The 27,944-nt window shown below is 39.7% G+C and overlaps 1 long non-coding RNA gene across 2 annotated transcripts; it reads right to left on the bottom strand.

Annotated features, from left to right (window-relative positions):
• Window positions 1-435: 435 nt before the first annotated feature.
• Window positions 436-27,697, bottom strand: LOC132887228 (uncharacterized). Of its 2 annotated transcripts, none has more exons than XR_009654797.1 (3): window positions 27,631-27,697; window positions 26,935-27,052; window positions 436-585 (listed from the first exon to the last, which is right to left on the bottom strand). It is a non-coding gene; the product is annotated as an uncharacterized LOC132887228 (long non-coding RNA). The 2 variants fall into 2 exon arrangements; XR_009654796.1 differs by lacking the exon at window positions 436-585 and adding an exon at window positions 11,912-12,236.
• Between the last annotated feature and the right edge of the window lie 247 nt (window positions 27,698-27,944).

Genomic DNA, 27,944 nt, shown 5'->3' on the forward strand with positions numbered 1-27,944 from the left:
GTAAATGACTATTCTAGCTGCAAATGGCTGGTTTTTGGTGCAATATCTCCATAGGTGTATAGAGGCCCATTTCCAGCAACTCTCACTCCAGTGTTCTAATGGTACAATGTGTTTGCTCATTGCCTCAGAAGGCTAATGGATGATTAGAAAACCCTTGTACAATCATGTTAGCACAGCTAAAAACAGTTGAGCTCTTTAGAGAAGCTATAAAACTGACCTTCCTTTGAGCAGATTGAGTTTCTGGAGCATCACATTTGTGGGGTCGATTAAATGCTCAAAATGGCCAGAAAAATGTCTTGACTATATTTTCTATTCATTTTACAACTTATGGTGGTAAATAAAAGTGTGACTTTTCATGGAAAACACAAAATTGTCTGAGTGACCCCAAACTTTTGAACGGTAGTGTATATTTACAAATATCATTACTTTCATATTAAAATTTTTAGACCATCACTCTCAGTTCCAGAACTCAGTCGTGATCCCGTCCCTCTATAAGCCACTTATGCCTAAGAATTTCCTCAAAAGTTGGATGGAATTCAGTGTCTAGAGCCAGGCATCACATTATTAGATCATCACAATCTGTGTCTGTAGAGGATAGAGGTTGAGAGAGGTTTTGAGTGAGAGAGAGAGAGAGAGAGGAGTTGAATTTCAAAACAATTTTATTACAACCTTAGAAAAGACAATAACTACCAAATCAATTACTTTCAGGACTGAACAAGGAAAAAATACCAAAGAAATGCAAAAAAAATAAAAAAGTGTCTTAGGATCCAGATGTCTTTAAAAAAGAAATGTGCAAAATGTAACATCATTTTCAACTGTCCACAATGCACCATTGTAACACCATGTCTACTCAAAAGAATCCAGGGTTGTCACTTTTATAAAGCAATGAAAATCAATTCAAGTTCAAGATCCCACTAAAGTAGAGAAAACCAATACAATATCTTCATTAGAAATTTGTTCAACCTTGTTTTTGCAGCTCACATAACTTGCCATTTTTGTTTGTCCAAGAAGAAAATTAAATCAGTTGACACTTGAAACAACATTTTTGTAAATATTTGAAACCAAAAATAAAAGTCTCCATTGAACAGTCTTCATTAAACTGAATAAACAGCATCTGCAGAACAGCAAACAAAAGGTCTTAGCCTCACACACTGCATAAAAGCATGGAATATAGTTTCCCTTCAGGAACAAAAAGGGCACTCTTGGCCAATTATATCACCAAGGGGGGAAAGGGCACGGCCACCCTTATAAATTTGCTGCAACCCCCCCCCCCCCCCCACTGGCATCCCCTGGCCAGACCAGTCGCATATGCATAATATTTATTTATCTAGTGAAGTCCTTGAGCCAGACAACTGCCTCCTGATCTGCTGGGTTTCCCCCCCATAATTGTAAAGCGACCTTGGGTTTTGAGAAAGGCGCTACATATATAAATTGAAATTATTATTATTATTATTTATGGTGTGTAACGGCTGCAGTCGCAACCACATTCACATTTTCTCATGGAAATCCTGCACCACCATCTGAACATATCTGCATTTTCTTAAAAATTAACAAGAGCATGACTTCCTACAGTAAAGCCATGATGGAGGACTTTTTCCAAATTATCTACAAGCATTCTATCACCAAAGAATCATCTAACTGAGAAACATTATCATTTTCAATTCAGTCTAACCATGAAAGTAGGCTCTGTCTGGCCTTTGTGTCTGAAGAATCTGAGTGTTTTGTATTCATGTCAGTTTGGGTACTTGAAATTATTTGGTTCAATCTGACTCGTCTTTAAAAAAAAATGCTATGATATGTAAGGCAGTACGCTAATATATGCAGTCTGGAAAAATTAATTACAAGTTGTTGCAGCTGGATTCTAGAAAACAGCAAAGCATGATATTCAAATCAGGTTTTGACCAAATATTAGAGTTTTTTTCCCCTGCTAGTACTATGCTTTGACATTTACAATTTAAGAAAATGCTTACATAAATGTGCATATGAATATATGACACATGAAAGTTTACCTTTTTGAATTAAATTACAAAAAATGAACTATTTCATGATATTCAAATTTTTTGAGATGCACTAGTATATAAAACACACACACACACACACACACACACACACACACACACACGTCCATCTCAAACAATTAGAATAACATTAAAGTGATTTTTTTCATAATTTAATTCAAAAAGGTAAACTTTCATATATTCCATATTCATTACACATAAAATGAAATATGTCAAGCCTTTTTTGTTTTAATTTTGATGATTATGGTTTATAGCTTATGAAAATCAGAAATCCAGTATCTCAAATTAGTAGAATATTTCCTAATATCAATCAAAAAAAGGATTTACAATACAGAAATGTCCAACTTCTGAAAAATATGTTCATTTATACACTCAATGCTTGGTTGGGACAAATTACTGCATCGATGCAGCATGGCACAGGCATCAGTCTGTGGCAATGCTGAGGTGTTATTGAAGCCCAGGTTGCTTTGATAGCAGCCTTCAGCTCGTATGTTTCTCACCTTCCTCTTGACAATTGCCCATGGATTCTCTATGGCAGGGGTTTTCAAAGTGTGGGAGAGTCAGCCCCCCCTCGGAGAGCAAATAAACAACAGCGCCCCCCCCCCCCCCCCCCCCCTTACAATTTTTGTTGTTGCTATACTTAATGTTCCATTCGTATTTTTAAAAAATGGCTGTTGTACACATTATTTTTTTCTTTTTCACATTTTAAACATCTGTGCTTTTTAAAACATCTTGTTTTACACATTTTAAACATCTCATAGCATCGTTAGCTAGCACCTCTTGGCAGACAACACACTGTGGCAGTGGAGCATCTTCAGATCCAGTCCATAAAAATCCAAACTTTAAATAATCGTGGTCATACTTCCTTCTTTTTCGAGTCCCCCAGGATTCCGCGGGCCTTTTTTGTGATTGTTGCAGGCTAAAATGTCTGATGTTGCGGGGGTTTTCCAAAAAAAATTGCGATGAAAGTTGCTGTGTTTTTTAGGTTTTTGTTGCGATTACATTGCGGGAGGAAGTGAAAGTTGCGAGAAATTGTTGCGATTTTCTCTTTTTGTGATTAAAATTGAGTGATATGTTAAATATTAAGTTATTACTGAAAAACTATTGATTAAAAAAACAGACACTGAGAAATGGTCCTGTAAACAACTTTACCAATATAAAAGATTACCAGGACTACAAAAATGCAGAAAAATAGGCTTTACTTATCCAAATGCTCCTGTTGGTTCTAAAGTTAAAGTGCAGAGAACCTCACAGCACAACATGAAGATACCTTAAAATATAATATAAATGCCTCAGCTTTCATATAAGAAAAAAAAACTATTAATACTAGTACTGTGTACAGTCAGTCTCTCCTGAAGACTAAATTAAACAATAATTATAAACTAATTAAATAAATGGCTCAGGCTTCATAGAAGAAAAAAAACAATTTGAACAGAATCTCACAGTATGATGCTGAAGCTGCCTAAACAATGGAAAATAAAATACCATTTTGGCAAAAATGTTGGCATCCATTAATTTCTTGTATTAAGTAAAAAAAAATAAAGTGCACACAGTCCTTCACTGTAAACATAACACACTTTCAGTGTTGCCAGATACTGCTGACGTTTTCCAGTCCAAAATATGTTCAAAACCCGCCAAAATGCACTTGAAACCTCCCAATCTGGCAACACTGCGCGCATGCTGCTTCTCTTGAACACACGGAAGTAAGGCGGAAGGTAGTTTGTCGACGTCAACTCAAGACGACGCCAATGATTGGTCAAATTTGCGGGAAAGTTGCGGTGATTGGATATAATTGCAACACCGCCCTGAATTCGCGGGGATTGGTTGAATTTGTGCTGAAGTTGCAAATCGCAACATCCTGGAGGTTCTGTTTTTTTGCTTGGCCCAGACTTTGTCTCCTCACTCACTGTAGCTTTAGGTACTAAAAATCGATCCATTTTGTCTCTCACATTGCGCCCCCCCTGAAGAACTCTGGCGCCCCCCGGGGGGGGGGGGCGCCCCACACTTTGAAAAGCCATGCTCTATGGGGTTCAGGTCAGATGAGTTGGCTGGCCAATCAAGCACAGTAATAGCATGGTCAGCAAACCATTTGGTAGTAGTTTTGGCACTGTGAGCAGGTGCCAAGTCCTGCTGGAAAAAGGAAATTGTCATCTCCATAAAGCTTGTCAGCAGATGGACGCATGAAGTGCTCTAAAATCTCCTGGTAGACAGTTGCATTGATTCTGGACTTGATGAAACACAAAGGACCAACACCAGCAGATGATATGGCACCCCAAATCATCACATACTGTGGAAACTTCACAGTGGACTTCAAACACCTTGGATTCTGTGCCTTTCCACTCTTCCTCCAGACTCTAGGACCTTGACTTCCCTGCTCCTAATATTTGGACCATGAGTGGAGTAAAAGTTCAGTGGTATCTTGTGACATAAGATCATATTCTGTCTGCAGAGACATTCGCTCCTTGTAGGTACCTGGTAATTTTGAGGAAGCATACTGAGAGTCTGAGAGTGCTTGATGTTGCGATAACTTAGCCAATTTCTCTCTCTTTAACCTCTTTTTATATGCCACATAGGAAATGATCTTCCCCCTTATAAAAGCCTTCATCGTTTCCCACAACACAGGAGCTGTTACAGCTGTTACAGCTGTTAAGGAGTCTTCTTAACCTGAAAGAAAAAAATCTCGCCATTTTGAAATAAATGTGGCAAAATCCTCCTCCAACAGCAAATGTGTATTAAAACGCCATGGTGGTTGTGTATTAATAAACTTGTGAAAATAGATATTCATTGAGACTGAAGCATGGTCTGACAAGATAATTGGATCATATTTACAGCTGGAAACAGATGTAAGCAGCCTATTGTCCACCAAAAATAAATCAGTATGAGTAAATGTATGATGAACATGCAAAAAAATTTAACATTTTCTTTTAGCAGGATTAAAAAGGCACCAAGGGTCAACAACATTAAACTCATTCGTAAAGGCTTCAATAACTTTGGCTGATTTTGATTGAACAGCTGGTATAGAGGAAGAGCGGTCTAAAGAGGAATCCAACCAACAATTAAAGTCTCCTCCCAAAATGAGATAATGCTGAGAAAGATCCAGCAACATTGAAAATACCCGTCTAAAGAAGGCTTCGCCCTCCCAGTTGGGCACATACACATTTGCAAGAGTCACCTTAATATCATAAATCTGTCCGATAACAATAATAAATCTGCCCATGGGATCAGATATTGTTTCAACATGAACAAAGGGAATAGCTTTATGTAATAGTATAGCCACACCTCTCAATCTACTGGAAAAAGAGGAAAAAAAATAATTCTCACCCAACTGCGCTTCAACTTGGAACTATCAACATTTCTTAAGTGAGTTTCCTGCAAATAAATTATATGAACATCAAGATGCTGTAGATAATGTAAAATCTTACTACATTTGATTGGATTATTCAGGTCTTTACAGTTCAAACTAACAAATTTAATATCTCCACCTACCACAGGGCCATAAGGAAGAATAAAAATAATTGTATAAACCTGGAAGGTTGGGCTATGTGCCACCCCAAACCCATCAGAACCAAACAGACAAACAACCCCACCCCACCCCAGAAAACAATAACCTGCCCCCTCCCTCTCCTAGCAGAAGCATCCTAGAAATGGTGTGTGCTATCTCCCCCCCACTGCAAAACAAAGCCTGTTGTTACCTGTAGCTCAAACATACTACCCAATGACCTCAGGGAATGTGTAATTGAACTGTCCTATATTAAAAAATGGAAAAACAAGTTTTCACCATATAAGAACAATAGAAGAATGAAAATTAAATAAGATAATAATAATAATAATAATAATAAACCTTTGGCAAGTGCTAGCCACCCCTGATAGGGTTACAACATAGGGTTGGTGGGACCCTTTAGCCTTGGTTGGCATCCTGCCCAGGCTTCTTGGACTCGAGTCCAACTCGTGGCCTAATTTTCAGGACTCGTGACTCGACTTGGACTTTAGCACTGATGACTCGGACTTGGATTCATACGTTAACTGGATTAGGACTCGTAAATTGGAGATGAGGACTCTGATTTTTTCTTTATTTTTTGTAACATGCCATAATGATTTGGCAGAAGATAATTATATCTATATTAATTTTGTACTAATTTCGTGCAAGAGTGTCACACCTGCACGCCTTGGTGGCTGTATCAGATAGACTCTCAGGCGCGCTCCGGACAGCGTGTGCACCAAGCGGATTCTCGAGTGCACGCCATAAATGACTTGCACCTGCACAGGATTAAGGTGCAATCAGCGAGCCTATGTAAAAACTGTGAAAGCACACTTACTTTGCGAAGTATTCAGTTGTGTTGCTGACACATTACCAAGCCTTAATTCCTTGTTTGGTTTCCTGATTTCCTGTTTATCATCTTTGATTCTGCCTAGTCAACGATATCCTGTCTGTGCCTCACTCAACCTATTGCCTGTTTCACTGTTTTATGATTTTGCCTGCCATTCTGGGGTAGGTTTTCCAATAATGTTGCCCTTTAGGGCAAAAGAGAGAGTTGAGAGACTCTCTTCAGCAATGAATGTTGTCTCTGTACATGGTTTTCCCAAACTCACTCATCAGAAGGAGTCTTAATAGTAACATTATGAAGAGCTTCTTTGCAATGCGCATCCCCAATATAGGCATTAGCAGTTGCTAAATCCAGTCAAGGAGGTCACATAGCGTTCATTTTTTACCAAAAAACAATGAAATATAGTGTTTAAAATATGTTAAAATATTGTATTGTCATTAAGCATTACATATATCTCATCTCATTATCTCTAGCCATTTTATCCTGTTCTACAGGGTCGCAGGCAAGCTGGAGCCTATCCCAGCTGACTACGGGCGAAAGGCGGGGTACACCCTGAACAAGTCACCAGGTTATCACAGGGCTGACACATAGACACAGACAACCATTCACACTCACAATCACACCTACGGTCAATTTAGAGTCACCAATTAACCTAACCTGCATGTCTTTGGACTGTGGGGGAAACCAGAGCACCCGGAGGAAACCCACACGGACAAGGGGAGAACATGCAAACTCTGCACAGAAAGGCCCTTGTTGGCCACGGGACTCGAACCCATAGAACCATAGTTCTTGCTGTGAGGCGACAGCGCTAACCACTACACCACCGTGCCGCCCATTGAGCAAATAATAAACTAAATAATTAAGTAAATGTTTTCTCTGTGCCCACTCATTTCACTGTTACTCAAACATACAGTCAGGATTATTTCAACTGTTATGCACAATGCCAAGTTGGCAATGCTCTTCCTTATATGTACGCGCAGAGAGGTTTTAATCTGTGTTTACCGAAGGAGGTTTAATTGACCTTTTATATTTAAATACGTCTCTGTGTGTGTATATACAGTGCCTTGCAAAAGTATTCATACCCCTTGAACTTTTTCACATTTTTCCACCTTACAACCACAAACTTAAATGTTTTTTATTGAGATTTTATGTGATAGACCAACACAGAGTAGCACATAATTGTGAAGTGAAATGAAAATGATAAATGGTCTTCAAAATTTTAAACAAATAAAAATCTGAAAAATGTGGTGTGCATTAGTATTCAGCCCCCCTGCGTCAATACTTTGTAGAGCCACCTTTTTGCTGCAATTACAGCTGCAAGTCTTTTGTGGGATGTCTCTACCAGTTTTGCACATCTAGACACTGAAATTTTTGCCCATTCTTCTTTGCAAAATAGCTCAAACTCAGCCAGATTGGATGGAGAGCATCTGTGAACAGCAATTTTCAAGTCTTGCCACAGATGCTCAATGGGATTTAGGTCTGGACTTTGACTGGGCCATTCTAACACATGAATATTCTTTGATCTAAACCATTCCATTGTAACTCTGGCTGTATGTTTAGGGTCATTGTCTTGCTGGAAGGTGAATCTCCTTCCCAGTCTCAAGTCTTTTGCAGCCTCCAACAGGTTTTCTTCCAGGATTGCCCTGTATTTAGCTCCATCCATCTTCCCATCAACTCTGACCAGCTTCCCTGTCCCTGCTGAAGAAAAACATCCCCATAGCACGATGCTGCCACCACCATGTTTCACAGTGGGGATGGTGTGTGCAGGGTGATGAGCAGTGTTAGTTTTCCGCCACACATAGCGCTTTGCATTTAGGCCAAAAAGTTCAACTTTGGTCTCATCTGACCAAAGCACCTTCTTCCACATGTTTGCTGTGTCCCCTACATGACTTCTTATGCTTGTCTTTCAACAATGGCTTTCTTCTTGCCACTCTTCCAAAAAGGCCAGATTTGTGCAGTGGACAACTTATAGTTGTCCTGTGCACAGATTCTCCCACCTGAGCTGTGGATTTCTGCAGCTCCTCCAGAGTGATCATGGGCCTCTTGGCTGCTTCTCTGACCAGTGCTCTCCTTGGTTGCTCTGTCAGTTTAGGTGGATGGCCATGTCTTGGTAGGTTTGCAGTTGTGCCATACTTTTTCCATTTTTGAATGATGGATTGAACAGTGCTTCTTGAGATGTTCAGAGCTTGGGATATTTTTTATAACCTAACCCTGCTTTAAACTTCTCCAGAACTTTATCCCTGACCTGTCTGGTGAGTTCTTTGGTCTTCATGATGCTGTTTGTTCTTCAGTGTTCTCTAACAAACCACTGAGGCCTTCACAGAACAAGTATATTTACACTACCGTTCAAAAGTTTGGGGTTACTTTGAAATGTCCTTATTTTTGAAAGAAAAGCACTGTTCTTTTCAATGAAGATCACTTTAAACTAATCAGAAATACACTCTGTACATTGCTAATGTGGTAAATGACTATTCTAGCTGCAAATGTCTGGTTTTTGGTGCAATATCTCCATAGGTGTATAGAGGCCCATTTCCAGCAACTCTCACTCCAGTGTTCTAATGGTACAATGTGTTTGCTCATTGCCTCAGAAGGCTAATGGATGATTAGAAAACCCTTGTACAATCATGTTAGCACAGCTGAAAACAGTTTACTGTAGCTCTTTAGAGAAGCTATAAAACTGACCTTCCTTTGAGCAAATTGAGTTTCTGGAGCATCACATTTGTGGGGTCGATTAAATGCTCAAAATGGCCAGAAAAATGTCTTGACTATATTTTCTATTCATTTTACAACTTATGGTGGTAAATGAAAGTGTGACTTTTCATGGAAAACACAAAATTGTCTGAGTGACCCCAAACTTTTGAACGGTAGTGTATGCTGAGAGTAAATTACACACAGTAGGACTCTATTAACTAATTAGATGACTTCTGAAGGCAATTGATTGCACTGGATTGTATTTAGAGGTATCAGAGTACAGGGGGCTGAATACTAATGCACACCACATTTTTCAGATTTTTATTTGTTTAAAATTTTGAAGACCATTTATCATTTTCATTTCACTTCACAATTATGTGCTACTCTGTATTGGTCTATCACATAAAATCTCAATTAAAAAAACTTTTAAGTTTGTGGTTAAGGGATATGAATACTTTTGCAAGGCACTGTACACACACACACACACACACACACACACACAGTATATATATAAGATAAAACTTTACTAATCTCGAGGGAAATTCTTGTGCCAGAAGTCACACCATAACAATACAGTACAAGTTAAAATATAACAATACAAGCTGGGGTGGAGGGGAAAATAAGAACAAAATAAGAACTGTGCAAGATATAAATGCCTAAAAAACAATGCCTAATAGAACAACAATAGAAATACTGTAAGTTACATAAGGAGAATAGAAAAAGCAAAAAGCAGTGCCTTGATGGTTAGCATTCTAACAGTAGAAATAAGGTAAATTATGTAAGAAACTAACCTAATGGTGAAAGTAAATCTTGTACATACATTGGGGAATATATATACAAGGAGGTCAATTCAACCTCCTTAGGTACACACAGATCAAAACCTCTCTCTCGCATGCATGCGTGTGCTCTCTCTCACACACACACACACACACACACACACACACACACACACACACACACACACAATGTTAAAGGTGCAGAAATTTGTCTCATTTATGACACTAAATGAGATAATCACTCACCTTATGGAGTTATTTTGATTAAAATGTGGCAATATCAATGTGACATTCCAATATTCATATGTGATTCCAGACCATACTGAAATATATTCATAATATTTTGTGTATATTTATTTCATAATTAACTCAATGTGCTTGCAAAGTACAAGAAAAATAATTGAACACCGGCAGCAGATTCAACACCAATTTCCCCTGTTAACTGTGAGAGTCCCTCAGGGGCGCATGTGCATTCTATGTATTCGGCTGTGAGTGAGTTGCTCTTTGTTTTGAACGCATGGTCCGGGTCTCTCATAAATTCAGAGCAAACTAAAGGACTACTTGGGCTATGATGTTGTTCGGGTAAACCATGTTAGCTTGACAATTGATCTTAGGAAGTAATTAAAGAGACTCTTGGCCTTAAGAGGCTTTCGGGAAACCCATCCCTGGATTGTTTACCTGTCTTCACTTGTATTAATAAACACACCTTCTGCACTTGCATCCGTCTCCCAACCATCTCTGACAGAATACTTTGCACTCCCTGACAAAGAGAATACACATTCACCTATTCATACATCATGTTCAGGAACAAACTAATGTTGATGGCACTAAAACAACCAGTCAAATGGTGCGGTTGGAGTCTTGTCCTCGGACTTGACTTGAAAATTTTTTTAAAGACTTGGACTTGACTCAAACTTGAACACTGGGGACTCAAGACTGGACTCAGACTCGAGTTTTAATGACTTGACTACAACACTGATCCTGCCTAGAGGTGCCACCACAACCAAGAAGCCATTTCTCACCTATGTGATGATAATTATGTCTAACTTAGATACAGGTAGAAGTAACGGAATAAATGGGGCTGGAGTCACTGATGAAGGCACCTCGCCTGGCAGGGTAGCTGGGAGACAGCAGCCAGTGCCTGATCCTCATCTTGTGACTGCTGTGTAAGAGAACAGGTCAAGGAAGGGAAGAAGGAAGTGGTTGGTTGAGGAGAACAGGGTTCTGATAGAATGCTATTTCAAGAGTGTGCCAGAGAAGAGAGGCTATTGACAGACGATGGTGGGAAGAGAAAGGAATAATTAAAGTGTCTGAACAGAGACATGCAGACCAGGCTCGTACTATTTTGAAAAGCAACTGATTCATAACGGTTGAGTTAGAGGAAATCAAGAGGAATGTGGATGGTGATGGTGGTGAACAAAGAGAAAGGGTTACTGCAGAGGATGCTTTTGTTGATGCTGGAGATGAGGAATTAATTGGGACTGTCGAGGAGGGGGATGCAAGAAGAGAGCAGGAGAACCTGGTACAGGAGCAGGTGTATGATGAAGGTCCCCAGCAGCTGACCAAAGAACAACTGGATATTTGGAATAGACTGAATGAGATTAGACTGAGCAAAGATAGTCAGGACAAAATTCCAGCATTGAAAGGTATCCCAAAGCGGAGGATCAGAGAAGAGCTTAAGGTTGTAGAAGAAGTGGCTGCCTCAATACAAATAAGAGACATTTCAGAAACCAGCAGGCTGCTTTACACTAGTGCAGTGGTTGTGATAGAAAGACTGGGGATTAACCCTCTGGGGTCTGAGGGTATTTTCTGACATTCTAATGATTTTGGGATGCTCTGATTTTGTTGTCAATTTCTACAAATCTAAGCAGTATTTTCAAAGTCATATGACATTTTTTGTATTCAGCACAACTTCAGCTCCAATAATATCTGTGTAGTATGTATGTCATGATTGTATGTTTAAACAAATAACAGATAAATGAAAATGTTGTAAAAAGCAATTTTAGAACTGTGTTGGAACGTGTGAAAAAACATGACCTTACCTATTGTGACGAACCGTTTTGGTTACTTGAGGTGATTCTGTTCAGTCTTAAGGCCCGGTCCCACTGCACTTACGGATGCAAAGAGGATGTAAAACGTAAAAAAATATTTGCCATCCGTTGGAAAACGCTATGCATCAGTTGTGTACTCATTGCATACGTGCTTCATACGCTCTATCCATCGAGCATCCGTCCACTGTGATTTCATCCGCGCAAAAAGTTTTGAGCTGCACAAAACTTTTAGAACGGATGAACTTTCCGCCGTGTACGATGTAAATCCGCGACATATACGAGCAACAAACGTTCTATGTCCGTTATCATCCGTTAAACGTCTGCTGTAGCCTCTCTGCATCCTCTGGGCATCCTTGCAACTCACATCCGCTGCAGCTGAAAATGGAAAGAGGGAGGAAAGATAAGGTACATGAAACGTCTATTCATCGTTAGTAGCACAGAAATAGAAAGGATGTAAGCGTATGCATCTCGTATATAAAGTATTCAAAACGGACAAAGCGTTTATATCTGGGATGTATCTCGTATATTTAGGATGTCTGGAGTATGTCTAGAGTATGTAGAAGGACACCTAGCGGACAATCGATACTTTGTATAAAAAGGGGGAGAAAATCATCTAGTAGTAGAGATGTATCGATGTAGCCGCCAGCACGTCTTTCCGCTTTATGCTGACGGCGTGCATGCTGCATCCTTTTATATCCGCGGAGCAGATGCAATTCATACCCCCCGCATGCGCAGTGAACGGTCTGCATCCGATATACATCCGCGCAACATCCCCTTTGTTTCCGTTAGGCGTACGTGATGTATCCCCTTCATCTGCTATGCATCCGCTCTTTCTGCTATGCGTCCGCTTCTCAGTTATCACCGGTAACCCCTTCGGAGCTGTCATCCACTTCCATCCGCTAGGCTTCCTATGAACATGCGTTTAACATCCCCGCTATATACTACCCACGTCCGTTCTTTTCTCGCAAATTTTCGCCAATTTTGTCCATTTCTGGAGCGGATGAAAACGGATAGAGCCACCCCCGAAATTTTGCTCGTCCGCTGTGTCCTTTTTGCATACGTTTTGTGTCCATCGGCCAGTGGGACCGGGCCTTTAGGAATGTATCAAGCACAAAAACTTAAATCTGCTCCAATGCTTTGGACAATTAACTGGCCATCAAAAAAATTATGTCCTATTGTTTGGGGTTAAAGGGTTGGCAGTGGGAGGGGTATTCAATGAAAAGTTTAAAAAATTTCCATTCATTAAATAAGAAGTGTGAAAACCCCTCCCACTGCCAACTCTTAATCCCATCAGATTAACTCTTAATTCCATCAGGTCAACTCACAATAGGTATATGTTTTTTCACACATTCCAACAGTTCTAAAACTGCTTTTTACAAGAGCTTCATTTATCTGGTATTTGACTTTATTTTGGTATTTGACTCTTTTCAGTGTGTCTTGAAATTAACTCTTGTACTATTTTACTTAGTTCAGAGCCACAACCAACTCTGTTACACAATTACTCTGTAATTTTGCTCCCACTCCAACTTTTACTCTCTAAACTCAAAATAGATTAAAATTAACTATTTTGAGGAAAATATTTTAACTCTGGAAAGAAATTGCTCAGTCATTTTTCCTGTGTATGCACTACAGCACACACATATCAACCAATCTGCTCAACAGAAATAAAATAAGTATTTGCACTTAATTGAGCTGATCTTCAGCTGGATCGAGTCGAAGTAAAAAAAAAAAAATGCACCATTCATCATCAGTGTCGCAGTTCTCAAGATTGAACCGAATCGCTGTCCTGAATCATGAATTGAATCATGAATTGATTTGCTGTCGTGAAATGAATCATGAATTGAATCGCTATCCTGAATCATCCGAAGCGCATAAAATCTGCGTGCCATCTCGTTACAAGTTTTACCTCCAAATAGCCTGAACTGTCTGACAGATTTTATCCTGTTTATGGTGAGCATTTCCACTGCAAAAGAGAAGCCAATCAAAAGTCAAAGAGTGAAAGTGATCATCATGCCGTTACCATGTGAATAGTCTTTTGAATGGTCAATATGTTTATCATGCTTGTATGCTAAAAAAACTCGAAGACATTTCTCAATACATGACCTACTCATTCTAAACCTATCGAGCTTTGCCAACGAAGCTCTCAACCCCAAAGGGTTAAGCCAACCAGGAAGAAAGAACCTAACAAACCATGGTGGAAAAGACGATTACAAGGGCAGGTAGATCAGTTGTGGAAAGACCTTAGTTGATGACAGTAGATCTGCAGAAAAGAGTGCAGTTCGTCGAGAGTCAGGGCTCAGCTGTAACAAAAGAATAAGATTGAAACCAAGGGGATTGGAGTTGTGATTGAAGAATTGAAGCAGCGAAAGTCCACAAGATCAGGAGATACAATGAACAATACCAGCAGAATTGGTTATTTGAGATGAACCAAAGGCAATTTTATAAAGATATTGGTGACCCACAGGGAAGTGAACAACCCATTCCTGATGCTGCTGAATCCAGACAGTTCTGGAGTAACCTCTGGGATCAGCCAGTAGAACACAGAAAGGATGCTGTCTGGCTAAATGACTTGAAGGAAAAGAGCCAAGTAGAACAGCAAGGAGACCTAATCATTGACCTTGAGAAACCCCAAGCAACCCTAAGAAAGATTCCAAACTGGAGGGCACTGGGACCAGATAATGTCCAAGGTTTTTGGTTAAAGAACATGAACAAACTACATGAGCGCATAGTGGTGCAGCTGCAAGAACGTCTTGACGGTCGGAGTATACCTGAGTGGATGACCAAGAGAAGAACTGTTTTGGTGATCAAAGACAAGATGAAAGGGAATGCTTTTGGAAATTATAGGCCTATAATAATAATAATAATAATAATAATAATAATTTATTTCTTAAAAACGCATATTCACATAGAAATCTCAATGCTTTTTACAGTAAGAATCATAAAAAATACTCAAAAAAGATACGAATAGCTAATAAAAAATTAATCATGGCAGTTAATCACTTAAACAAAAATGTCTTTAACTTAGATTTAAAACTATCTATTGAAGGAGAGTCTTTAAGCTCAGCAGGGAGAGCATTCCAGAGCTTCGGTGCTATTACAGAGAAAGCATGATCTCCATAAATTTTTGTGTATGTGTGCGGAACAGCCAAGAGATTCTTCGTAGTGGACCTCAGACATCGAGTTGTAGAGTAATCGTTCAAGAGACAAGTTAGGTATTGAGGTGCAAGGCCATTACGTATTTTATATGTCAGTAACAGGATCTTGTAGATTATTCAATCTTGAACTGGAAGCCAGTGTAACCTCCTCAGAATATCTTGGATATTATCATCAGGCTTTGGTCTTGCAACAACTCTGGCAGCAGCATTCAGGACCCGTTGAAGCTTGTTGATCTCATAAGCAGGTAAGCCATACAGTAGGCTGTTACAGTGGTCCACTCTAGAGGTGACAAAAGCATGGACCAACTTTTCAGCTTGGTCTTGATCCAGATATCGTCAAATCTTAGCAATGTTACTCAAAGCCATAAAAGACGCTTTGCAACAATTAGTAATCTGACCCTTTAGAGATAGATTATGATTGAAGAGAACACCAAGGTTGCGGGCCTCAGGCTTGGGTGCTATAATTTTATCGCCGACAGCAATTCCAGGTAAGGTAGAGAGTGACCGGGCAAACTTTGAGTGAATATGCAAGAGTTCAGTTTTGCCATCATTCAAAACAAGCTTGTTGGCAGAACACCAGGACTTAATATCACGTATGCAGTTCTCAAGAGTAGATTGTGCAGAGTCTTGCTGATGCTTCTGGATAACACAATACAGTTGTGTATCATCAGCATACGTCATAGACGTTATTCCATGAGATGTAAATATGTCTTCCAATGGTGCAATGTAAAGGCAAAATAAGACTGGTCCAAGAACAGAACCCTGTGGGACGCCAGATTCCAGTAGATAGTTGGGTGATAAGAAACTATCAATCTTGAAGCACTGAGTCCAGTTGTTAAGATAAGAATGAAACCAAGAGATAACAGTGCCAGAGAACCCAAAACACTTTTCAAGACATTGGAGAAGTAGACAATGATCGATCGTATCAAATGCAGCTGAAAAGTCTAGCAAAATCAGAAATTCCTCATTGCCTTCATCCAGAATTCTAAGATCATCATTTTGTACGTGGAGTAGTGCAGTCTCGGTACTATGGCAAGAACGATAAGCAGATTGAAATTCAGGATACAGATTATTCTCATACAGATAGGACAGCAGTTGAGGAAGAACAGCGCGTTCAAGAACTTTCGAGAGAAAACGTAAATTGGAGATAGGTCTATAGTTATTCAGTATGTTAGCGTCCAATTTTGGCTTCTTAATGCAGAGAGTAACCAAAGCAGACTTGAAGACACTAGGAACAGATCCAGAGGCCAGAGAACTGTTGATGATAGACATTATAATAGGAAGCAAAACATCAATGCATTCCTTTAACAACACAGTAGGCACAGGATCCAAACTACAGGATTTAGAAGGTGATCTCATGACAATTGAGCAAATTTCATCAGCATCTGGCAAGATAAATTCCGTCAAGTGTACAGAACATGTGTTTTCAGGTGTGGGTGCAATCAGTTAATTATTGATATTAAGTGATCAATCTCGTTAAATCAGTCTCATTAAATTTTGAAGGTCAATAATTAAAATGAATCAATCCCATTGAATTGTTTACTTTGACTTGTTTGAATTGAATCATACCATAGAATCAGTCTCATTCAGTGAATCGTTCAATGAATTGTTTAGTGAATCATACCAATGAATCATTTAGTGAATCATACCAATGAATCATTTAGTGAATCATACCAATGAATCATTTAGTGAATCATTTAGTGAATCATACCATTAATCCTGGTGCTTAATAATAAATTACCAAACAGCTAAATTATGGTACATTTCCAAATTATTACGATCACTTACCATATTACATAACTTTTATATGCACCCTTTTGAATTCTTTGAGAAGATTGGGGACTTCACATATTGTTGTTCACACAAATAAACACAGCTTTGATAATAAATGAATTTATTATACAAAGATAAAAAATGGATAATCAATATATACAAGCAGTGAGATGTATATACATGTGTTTGTGTGGTGTGTGTACGGCCTAGCTTGTTGCTAGCTAAAACAAAGGAATGTTATCCAAGTAGAACAATAGGTTAGCTCTGTTGCTAATCTTTACTTGTGTGTGTGTGTAGGACTTGACCATGTGTTTAGCCTCGTGTAGCTAACTACACGTGGTGGAGGCCTAGATTAGCCTTGTGTTGCTAGTGTGTGTTTGCTAAAGGCCCTATGGCCTAGCTAAAGTGTGTTTGTTAGGCCTTATGAGGCCTACTGAGCACGTGTTGCTAAAGACAAAGGGAAGCTATCTAAAGTGTATCAGGCCTAGTCAGGCCTGTTGAGCACGTGTTCTCTCAGTAACAAAAAGATTCCACACTCATAACATTACCAAACTCACTGAAACCTTGATAAGGTCAAAATGTATGATAAAGAAATTAGTGTTAGTCAGAATAAGAGAGAGAGAGAGAGAGAGAGAGAGAGAAGCATGCGCAGCCTATCTATTAAAACACTTGAGAGAACATAGAACCAAAATAAAACACGCTGCGTGTCTAATAGTGTAATGAATAAACCTGGGTTTAAATTCACACTATTTCAAATAAAAGCAAATTCCTAAGACTATCTTAATTATGCCCAAATGCCAAAATCTTACTTAATCCTGCCTTTAGCAAGATATGAAGAACTATTCGCCGGTGTAGTTTCGGCCTCGCCGTGGGAGCACGTGAGCCGCTCGTGATGGAGGCGTAGAAAACTTTCTGGTCCAGCGGAGCACTTGGGTGGTTCCCGTGGAAAGCAGAGGATTCTTGGTCCGAACCTCAGCGTTCGTGAGGAAAAGTCTCTGATCAGAATAAGATGCACAGCGCTTTTGAGTTAAAAAGGATTCAATCGCTTCTTAACTTTTAACTGCCTGGGCTGCAGTCGTGACGTCACTTCTAATGCAAGTAAACCGGTTGTAACTCAGGTTGAGTTTAAAGATCGCACGACTCTAGAGTTTACCTTTGCCAAGGGTAAGTAAGAAAATCGCGCTGAGTGATGGATCTTGCAAGAAAGAAGACGTCTTTTTGATGGAGAGCGCCTCTTTATACGTCCAGATTCATCGGAAGCCAGACGTGAGAGACAAAGATGGCGGAGCTTCCGCTTGGATTTATGCGTGCATGGCAGACTGACGTAGGTGATCCCGCCCACGCGTGACGTAGGTCACACGGAAGTTGCCTGGGAATTGTAGTTCTGACACAAGATGGCGGCATGATACCTACACAGGAAGAGCAAATAGATGTTCAGAGTCAGTAGTGGATGATTGAAGATTGTCAACTTTGCTTTTAAAATGGTCACCAAAAGCAGCTGGCAAATCAGACTCATCAATGTCAGTCGGTAGAACCGTGGCCTTTCTTCCGTAGACAAGCATGTCGACTTCTCTGAATAAAGCTTTTTGGTCAAGATCTTTCAACTTGTTGTTATGATAAGTAGACTTGGCATTCTTGAGTAGCTGTTGGTAAATTGCACAGTATTCACGATATATTTGGCGATCTACTTCCAAACGAGTCGAACGCCATTTTGTCTCCAAACGATGTTTAATGAGCTTGGCATTCCTTAGTGAGTCATCGAACCAAGGAGCATGAGGGCGTAATGTCACATAGCGCTTACGTTGAGGTGCATGCTGTTCAAGAAGATCACATAAAATAGTGTCAAATTGTTCCATTAGTAATGAAAGGTCAGCAAAAGGTTCACAAGCCAAAGACGAACAGATCACTGATTCCCTAAATTCATCCAGATTGATGCTACGTAGGTTACGGCAAGTCACCAGAACTCTAGTCGGGCGTGGTCTAGGCAAGGTAATATGACAAGAGATCAAGGCGTGATCAGATGGTAAACCAAAGACGACATTAGGCTTGATGACCAATCCGCCAACTGATTTAGTAATAATTAAGTCGAGTAGATGCCCACGTACATGTGTAGGATCTTGTACATGTTGGATCAGCCCAAAAGATGAGAGGAGATCAGCGAAAGCAGAAGCATCAAAATTACTAGAAATAGCATCTAATTGAAAATTAAAGTCACCAGCAATTATATATAAGATTATGGGTAGGAATCGAAACAGTCTCCAGAAACGTCGAGAACTCATCAAAAAATTGGGAAACAGACAAGTTATGTCTGCCGATAATGTGGAAAGTACTCACTGTGATTATAGCAGACGATTTGTACCAACATCCATCACAAAACTCTCTGTTACCTGACGAGCAGAAAGGTTGCCGAAAGAATAGCACAGGAACAAAAGATCAGCTAACTGTAGATAGAGCAATTTTGCAGGATTGCAAACATAGGAAAACTAATCTGGTGATCATCTGGACAGATTATAAAAAGGCTTATAACTCAATTCCTGACTCCTGGATTATGGAAACACTTCAGCTTGTAGGGGCTGCAAGAATATCAAATGATTAATGACTGAAAGTATGGAGATCTGGAAAACACAACTTACAGCATGTGGCAAAGATCTTGGTGAAGTGTCAATTAGGAGAGGAATATTCCAGGGGGGACTCCCTGTCACCTCTTTTGTTTGTGGTTGCAATGTTGCCTCTGAGTAGCATACTAAGTGAGTCTCTTGCTGGCTATCAATTGAGCAAGAAAGAGGGCAAAGTAAACCACCTGATGTTCATGGATGATTTAAACTTTATGGAAAAGATGAGAGGGAAATCAACTTGCTTGTACAAACAGTTCATGCGTTCAGCAGTGTCATTGGTATGGACTAGAGGTCTGCGCGGGACAGAATTTTCAGTCCCGCTCCCGCCCGCTCCCACATTGTGCAGTCCCGCTCCCGCCATATTTTGTCCCGCTCCCGCCTGCAAATCCCGCATGATGCAGACGTTCGCGTTATTTCTCACGAAAGTTCTTGTCATTGGCTTGGGGAATTAAACATGCTGAGCTTAGCTGAGGTCTCCACTGACCGATCCTTCATTTATTGTAAGTTTATTGTTTAGACTCTGACATTCTGCTGACACATTCCAAGTTGAGCGCTGCATGCGCTAATGATTGACAGCTCTCGCTTTGATTGACAGCTCTCGCTTTGCGCACTCGCACTCCCACTTCCGAGTCTGTGGCATTATGATTCCAACCGTGATTTCATTCTCCTCTCATATGAAGTGCTGCGCAACCACAGCCAGCTCCTCAGATTATACACTGTCTATTTCTAGCTTTAAATTGAACAATCTGTGCGATACACAGTCCTTTTTAATACTAGTTAATACTTTTTAATACTTTTATAAATACTTTTTAATACTTAGGACTAATACTCGACTTTTTAACGGTAAATGTACCTCTTTTTAAAGCAGCACTTACTTCTGAAGCACTGTGAGCTTCACTAGAGGAGCTCTGCTCTTCTGCCATGATCGGAGATCTCAAACACGGAAGAGCGGAAAGGAATCGGAAACGTACGCGAGATTAGACCACATCTGCAAATTTAGGCATCTTAAAATGTTTTTATTAATGCCAAATAAAATATCCAGCACAAATTATATACGATAGACATAAATTAATAATTTATAAATTTTATTTTAAACACGTTTTTAGTTAGCGGGACTGCAGCTTATCACCTCTCCCGCCCACGCCCGCATTGTGCACTCCCCCTCCCGCCCGCACCCGCAATGAGCTTTCAAAATTTGTCCTGCGCCGCACTGCTTTGTGTCGGGTCCCGCGGGAGTGCAGGACTCTAGTATGGACTTTGGAATTAAAAAGTGTGCTGTGATGGTAATGAAAAAAAGCAACTTGGTGAAGTCAGAGGGTATAAAATCACCTGATGGAAGAGACGCAAAATATTGGTGATGAAAATGACGGTTATAAATATCTGGGTGTGTTAGAGGCCGATGACATCATGCACAAGGCGATGAAAAGGAATATGAAGGAGTATAGACTACCGTTCAAAAGTTTGGGGTCACTTTGAAATTTCCTTATTTTTGAAAGAAAAGCACTGTTCTTTTCAATGAAGATCACTTTAAACTAATCAGAAATGCACTCTATACATTGCTAATGTGGTAAATGACTATTCTAGCTGCAAATGTCTGGTTTTTGGTGCAATATCTCCATAGGTGTATAGAGGCCCATTTCCAGCAACTCTCACTCCAGTGTTCTAATGGTACAATGTGTTTGCTCATTGCCTCAGAAGGCTAATGGATGATTAGAAAACCCTTGTACAATCATGTTAGCACAGCTGAAAACAGTTTAGCTCTTTAGAGAAGCTATAAAACTGACCTTCCTTTGAGCAGATTGAGTTTCTGGAGCATCACATTTGTGGGGTTGATTAAATGCTCAAAATGGCCAGAAAAATGTCTTGACTATATTTTCTATTCATTTTACAACTTATGGTGGTAAATAAAAAAGTGTGACTTTTAATGGAAAACACAAAATTGTCTGATTGACCCCAAACTTTTGAACGGTAGTGTACCGGAAGAGTCCAGAAAGTTCTAGCTTCAAAACTGAATGGTGGTAATGTTAAGGCAATCAACAGTTGGGCAGTATCACTACTTCAATACAGTGGTGGGATTGTAAAATGGATGAAAACTGAAATTACTAACTTGGATAGGAAAACTAGGAAGCACCTGACAATACCTCATGCTCTTCATCCGAGGGTAAATGTGAGCCATTTTTACCTACCAAGAAGAGAAGGACGGCGTGGATTGCTTAGTGTTGAGGATGCCATCAATACTGAAGAAAGAAATATTAATGTATATGTCAGTCAAAGCCAGGAACTTCTCTTGAAGGCTGCATGGCAGAGGAAGAATGTTGATGAAGTTGAAACACCAATCGAGGACTGGACTGAAAAAGAAATGCATGGGCAGTATAAGAGAAAGACAGAAGAGTTGTCTAACGAATCTTGGAATTGGGTAAGGACAGGCGACCTGAAGGAGACGGAAGATCTAATATTTGCAGCTCAAGACCAGGCATTAAGGACAAATGCTGTGAAAGCCAGGATCAAGAAACAGAATATGTCACCTAAGTGTAGAATGTGTGGAACACATGATGAAACCGTGCAGCATATCTTATGTGGCTGCTCCAAGCTTGCCCAAGCAGAGTACAAAAAGAGGCATAACACCCTTGTCAGGTTGTTCATTGGGAATTGTGCAAGAAATACAGGACTGATTGTAATGCCAAATGGTATGAGCATGCCCCAAGTAGTGTGGAGGAAAATGAGGAAGTAAAACTGCTGTGGGATTTTACTATTCAAACTGATCAAGGAATTCACCACCGGAAACCAGATATTGTAATTCAGAAAAAGAAGACAAGGGAGATGATTGTAGACATTGCTGTCCCTGGGGACAGTAAAGAAAGAAAGAAAGAAAGAAAGAAAGAAAGAAAGAAAGAAAGAAAGAAAGAAAGAAAGAAAGAAAGAACAACTTTATTCATCACACACTTGTGAAATTCCTTTCTGCATTTAACCCATCTGAAGCAGTGAAAACACACACATGCACACATACCCAGAGCAGTGGACAGCCATGCTAACAGCACCCGGGGAGCAGTTGGGAGTTAGGTGCCTCACTCAAGGGTACCTCAGCCCAAGGCCGTCCCATATTAATCTAACCGCATGTCTTTGAACTGTGGGAGAAACCAGAGCACCCGGAGGAAACCCATGCAGACACAGGGAGAACATACAAACTCCGCACAGAAAGGCCCCCGCCCACCACTGGGCTTGAACCCAGAACCTTCCTGTTGTGAGGCGACCATACTAACCACTTACACCACAATGTAAAGTCATACAGAAAGAATTAGAAACATGTTATAAGTACCAAGATCTAGCTAGAGAGATTGGAAAGCTATGGAATTCAAAGACGAAAGTCGTGCCAGTAGTTGTTGAGGCACTGGGCACAATGTTAAATAAGTTGACAGGACACTTGAAGAAACTGGGTATTCCAGACAGGAAAATAATAATGCAAAAGTCTGCGCTCCCTCGGACCAGCACATATCCTTAGGAAGGTGTTAGAAGTCTAAAGTCTCAGGCTGAGACTTGACTGTAAGCTATTTATCCAAAGATGAACCATGTTTAATCCAAATAATAACAACGAGACCGTCAATGACTGCGTAGCTCACTCCGGGCCCGTGTAGTCCAGAAGAAACGATCTAAAGTGGGCCACCTTGCACAATAAATGTTACAAGCTATATACACTATGTGCAAGCTATATACAGAAGCTATATACACCCTAGGAGTACCTACCTATTCGCTAGAAAGAATCCAAAACGGTGATGTTTTGACCGAGAAGGAGCAATTTTTGTTGAACTGCTTATTAAGGCTTAATTAATAATTGTTTATTAATTAATAAACTTCATTAATAATTGTAATTAAGCAAACCTGGGTAGAAGTTATATGCACCCTAGGTACCCCTACCTTCATGCCAGAAAGAATAAAAATCGGTGAAGAATTGAGGGAGAAGAAGCAATTTGTGTGGAAACTGCTCGTTAGGGCTTCCATATCTTCATTATTAATTGCAATTATGCAAATTTGGATAGAAGCTATATGCACCCCAGGCAGACCTACCTTCCTGCCAAAAAGAATAAAAATTGGTGAAGAATTGAGAGAGGAGAAGTGATTTTCGTGAAATGTAGACTACACTGGACGGACGATGGACAACAAATGATAGCATAAGCTCATTGCCTGTCAGCTGGATAAGCTAAAAATAATAATAAAGAATATATTTAAAAAATAATACTAAGTGCCGTATAGCAAATTACAGTCCAGCACCGAATTCTTCTGAGCCAATAGCACAATCTCAAATAAAAACAAATGTAAACCTGAATAACTCAGCACCTAATTACTTAAACAATGTGATGGCACTTCTAATCAGCATAAAAGCAATACTGCCCTGCAGTCTGTGGACACAACCCAGCACTGAGCTGTGCATCCATGATGGGAAATATAATCTTTATAATCTTCATGGAAACACAGACTAATGCTTTATGGGCTCTAGCAAGTTCAAGAGTTAGTTTCCCTCTCGGACCATAGTCTTTTTAAACCTCTCGTTCACAAACTCCAATGCCTGGAACAGGTCCTCAAATCTGTGTGTCTGGCCGCTCGGTATGGTGATAAGTAGCATAGCTGGGTAATGGAGGCCAAACTTGATGTTAGCACATGAATGAAGCTCCTTCTTTACCTTGGTGAAGGCTGTCCTCCACCTGGCCACAGTCGGAGTGAAGTCTGGAAAAATGTGCACCCTTTTCCCACTGTAGAGCAGGGTAGAAGCCTCTCCAGCATGTCATATAATATCATTCCTAACTTGAAATTGGGTGACCCTGATGACCATCAGTTGTGGTGGCTCCCCCTCCTTCAGTTTAGTGTGCAGCATACGATGGGCCTTCTCCAGCCCAGGCTTAGCCTGAAGTTCCAACAAGTCCTGCAAAAGCTGGGCTACAAATTCTGTCAGTTGGGCGCTCTCAGAACCCTCAGGCAAACCCACCAGTTGAAATGTTATTCCACCTGGAGCATGCCTCCAAATCTTCACATTTCTTGTTCAAAGACTCCATTGTAGCAGAAAGCACAGCAATGTTAGCATGCAGGTCAGTTAGCTGGTCGTCATGCTCATTGGTTGAGCACTCCATGTCCGAGATAGTCGCACTTTGTGCAGCAACTTTTTCCTCCAACACGCTCAGGGCAATTGTCATTTGCTTCTTCACAGTCTCCGATATTATGATCTCAAACTTCATAATGATTTCAGCATGTAAGTCATCTACCATGACCTTAATGCAGTGTAGTATATCCTCATTAGCATCTGGCTTCACTGGGGACTCAGGCTCTGGGGAGTAACGTGACGGCCTACTGCGGCCAGGCTTGGCAGGCTAATTTTTCGACAGAGAGCTTGCCATTCATCTAGCTTTGTCACCAAAAAGAAGCAATGTAGTAAAAGCAATCCCAATATGTAACAAAAATGAATGATGGACAGACACAATTAATTAATAAAAAATATATAACAACACATTTCTGAGGAGCTACCACCAAACACATCATACACCATCCATGCTCCGGAGCCCCCCCCCCAGACCTTGATTTCCAAATGAAATGCAAAAGTTACTTTCATCTGAAAAGAAGACTTTGGACCACTGAGCAACAGTCCAGTTCTTTCTTTCCTTCACCCAGGTAAGATGCTTCTGATGTTGTCTCTGGTTCAGGAGTGGCTTGATATTAGAAATGTGACGTGCACAAACGTTTTCAGCCTCTTTCCTGAAAACGTCTGTGCACGGCGGCTCTTGATGCACTGATACCAGCCTCAGTCCACGTCTTGTGAAGCTCTCCCAAGTTCTTAAGTTGACTTTTCTTGACAATCCTCTGTGGTCATCTCTGTTGCTTGTGCACTTTTTCCAGCCAGCCTTTTCAGCAATGACCTTCTGTAGCTTAACCTCCTTGTGGAGGGTGTCAATGATTGCCTTCTGGACAACTGTCAAATCAACAGTCTTGCCCATGATTGTGGTTGCATGTACTGAACTAGACCAAGAGATGAATGGTATTTATACAGTTTTACTCAAGCTTGAAATGAAATATTCAAATATTTTGAGATTTTTTTTTGCACTGTAGGCCATAATTATCAAAATTAAAAGAGAAAAATGCTTGAAACATTTTACTTTGTGTGTAATGAGTATAGAATATATGACATTTTCACTTTCTTAAATAACTGATGGAATATATTGAACTTTTTCACGATATTCTAATCATTTGAGATGCAGTAGTGTATAAAGAATCACTACAAATCCAGAAATTGAGATGTCCACAGATTTCAGATTGTTGTAGTAATGGAGCACCAGAGTCACTAGAAGTGTAATATTACATTACTGTATGAGCACAGTAGTAAATGTTATTTATTTGTGTATTTTTAGAGCATATATTTTATTAATAATTATGAATGATGCACCTTTTTAAATGAGTGATTACACATGTAAACTCACTGTGCCCAGAGTTAATTATAGAAGCTACAGCAAATAGATACTGAAATCAAGTGTTGTTTATTGCTAATGTTTTTTCTGCAAACAAATTGAAATTAATCTCAAATTATTTATTCACACTTTATTATACTCTATTCTTTCTCATAAAGACACAACTCAATTTAATAAAATCAGTTTACAGGCAATATAAACATCACTACACCTTACTTTCCATCACTAATTAACATTACCCTTGCTCTGATGGCAGCAGACGTGACCATTAGCTAACTTAAACACGCTTATAATGCATAAATCTATATTGTCCAATTTGATGTTCAAATTTGCCTTCTGAGAAAAAAAAATCTTTTGGACTTTTTTTTTTTAAAGTATCAGTTCAGGCACCAGCACCGTTTTAAAAGAATTGTTTTAACACCAGTATTAGGAAAAAAAAACAAAATGATACCTAACCTGAATCATGTGGCTAAGAAAACCAGTTTGGAAACCCAGAAAACTTCTGGTCCAGACTGCTTGTTTCTCATTTGTGTTTATGTGGTCCTCTGTGCTATAAAATGGGCAGGAATTTGGGGTCGGGCTCAAGGAGTAAAAATAAATAAATAAATAAATAACCATTCAAATCTTATTCAACTCTTCCTATTTAACTGTTAGAGACCTAATATTGACAAATTCTGACAACTTGTGCCTAATGTATCTTTAACTCCATACCATTTATACTGCTAAATACAGATCAAACTATTATGTCGTATTTTACAAACTTGAGTTTGCTGACTTGGTTGTGATTTGCTTGACATACAGCTGTTCAAAAGCGGTCCTGAAGCATACGAGGGTCATCAGGTACAGGCTTTAAATGAAGTTAAGATTTGTTGGACTTCAGTGTGCTTAGAGGAAATGTGTGTGTGTGTGTGTGTGTGTGTGTGTGTGTGTGTGTGTGTGTGTGTGTGTGTAAATATTTTTCTACATTCCATTATAACACTAGTCTTAACACATTAGGTTAAGTCTTTCACTTAGTGGAGTCCTTGTTGAAAAAAGGTAACCTCATTCTCTGCAATTATTTGTAGCATGACAGTTTAAAGTGTACCTGCAGCCTGCTTCCGTTAATGAGTGATATCCGGGCTGGCAGCGGTCACACTTATCTCCCATGACACCTGGTTTGCAGCTACAACGACCCGTGTTGTCACACTGAGTGCTCAGAGAGCCTGGAAAGAGGAAGAAAACAAACAAATCTGTTAGAAAAAAAAATTCATATACATTCACACCTCTCACAGCAAAATTTACTGGTAAAACCTGTTGTTAAAACAAAGTATGGTGAAGCAGCTTTTAGCTACTATGCAGTACAGCTATGGAACCAACTCCCAGAGGACATTAAAAATGCTCCTGCTGTTGGCAGCTTTAAATCTAGATTAATGACCAAGCTGTTTTCAGATGCTTTCTGCTAACCAATAAATACTATCTTTACATGTTTTTAAACTTTACTTAACTTTTACAGTCTCTGCATGTTTTAAACTTTACTTAACTTTTATTCTATTTTATTCTGCTGTTTTTTACTGAACTTTTACTTCATTTTATTATTTTATTTCTACTATTGTTTAATTCTTATTATTTTTTTTCTTTCTTCTTCCCCCTTTATTTTATGTAATTTTATTTTCTATTGTTTACTGTTTTGCTTTTACCTCTGTAAAGCACATTAAACTGCCACTGTGTATGAAATGCGCTATATAAATAAACTTGCCTTGCCTTGCCTCACTCACTCAGTCTATCCCGTGTTGTCACTCACCAACAGGGTTACAGCTACATGGCAGGCAGCGGTGGTCTGGACCCACTCTGTAGTAGTTATCCAGGCAGTACTCGCAGTTGGGTCCATCTGTGTTGTCAGTACAGTTGCGGCAATGACCTCCATGACCCGTGGCATGGTACAGAGCCGGGTCGAAGTAGCATTCACTGCTTTTGCCATTGCAGTTGCAAGCTGAAACATACATTCACATTTCCAATTCACACAAAAGTAATACAGTTTCCTGAAATCTCTGAGGTTACCTTAATTTAATTCTTTTACACTCTTTAAAAAAAAAGTGTCAAGTGTCAGGCAATGGA

The sequence above is a fragment of the Neoarius graeffei genome, chromosome 1 (genome assembly GCF_027579695.1).
Source record: "Neoarius graeffei isolate fNeoGra1 chromosome 1, fNeoGra1.pri, whole genome shotgun sequence".
Classification (NCBI taxonomy): Eukaryota; Metazoa; Chordata; class Actinopteri; order Siluriformes; family Ariidae; genus Neoarius; species Neoarius graeffei.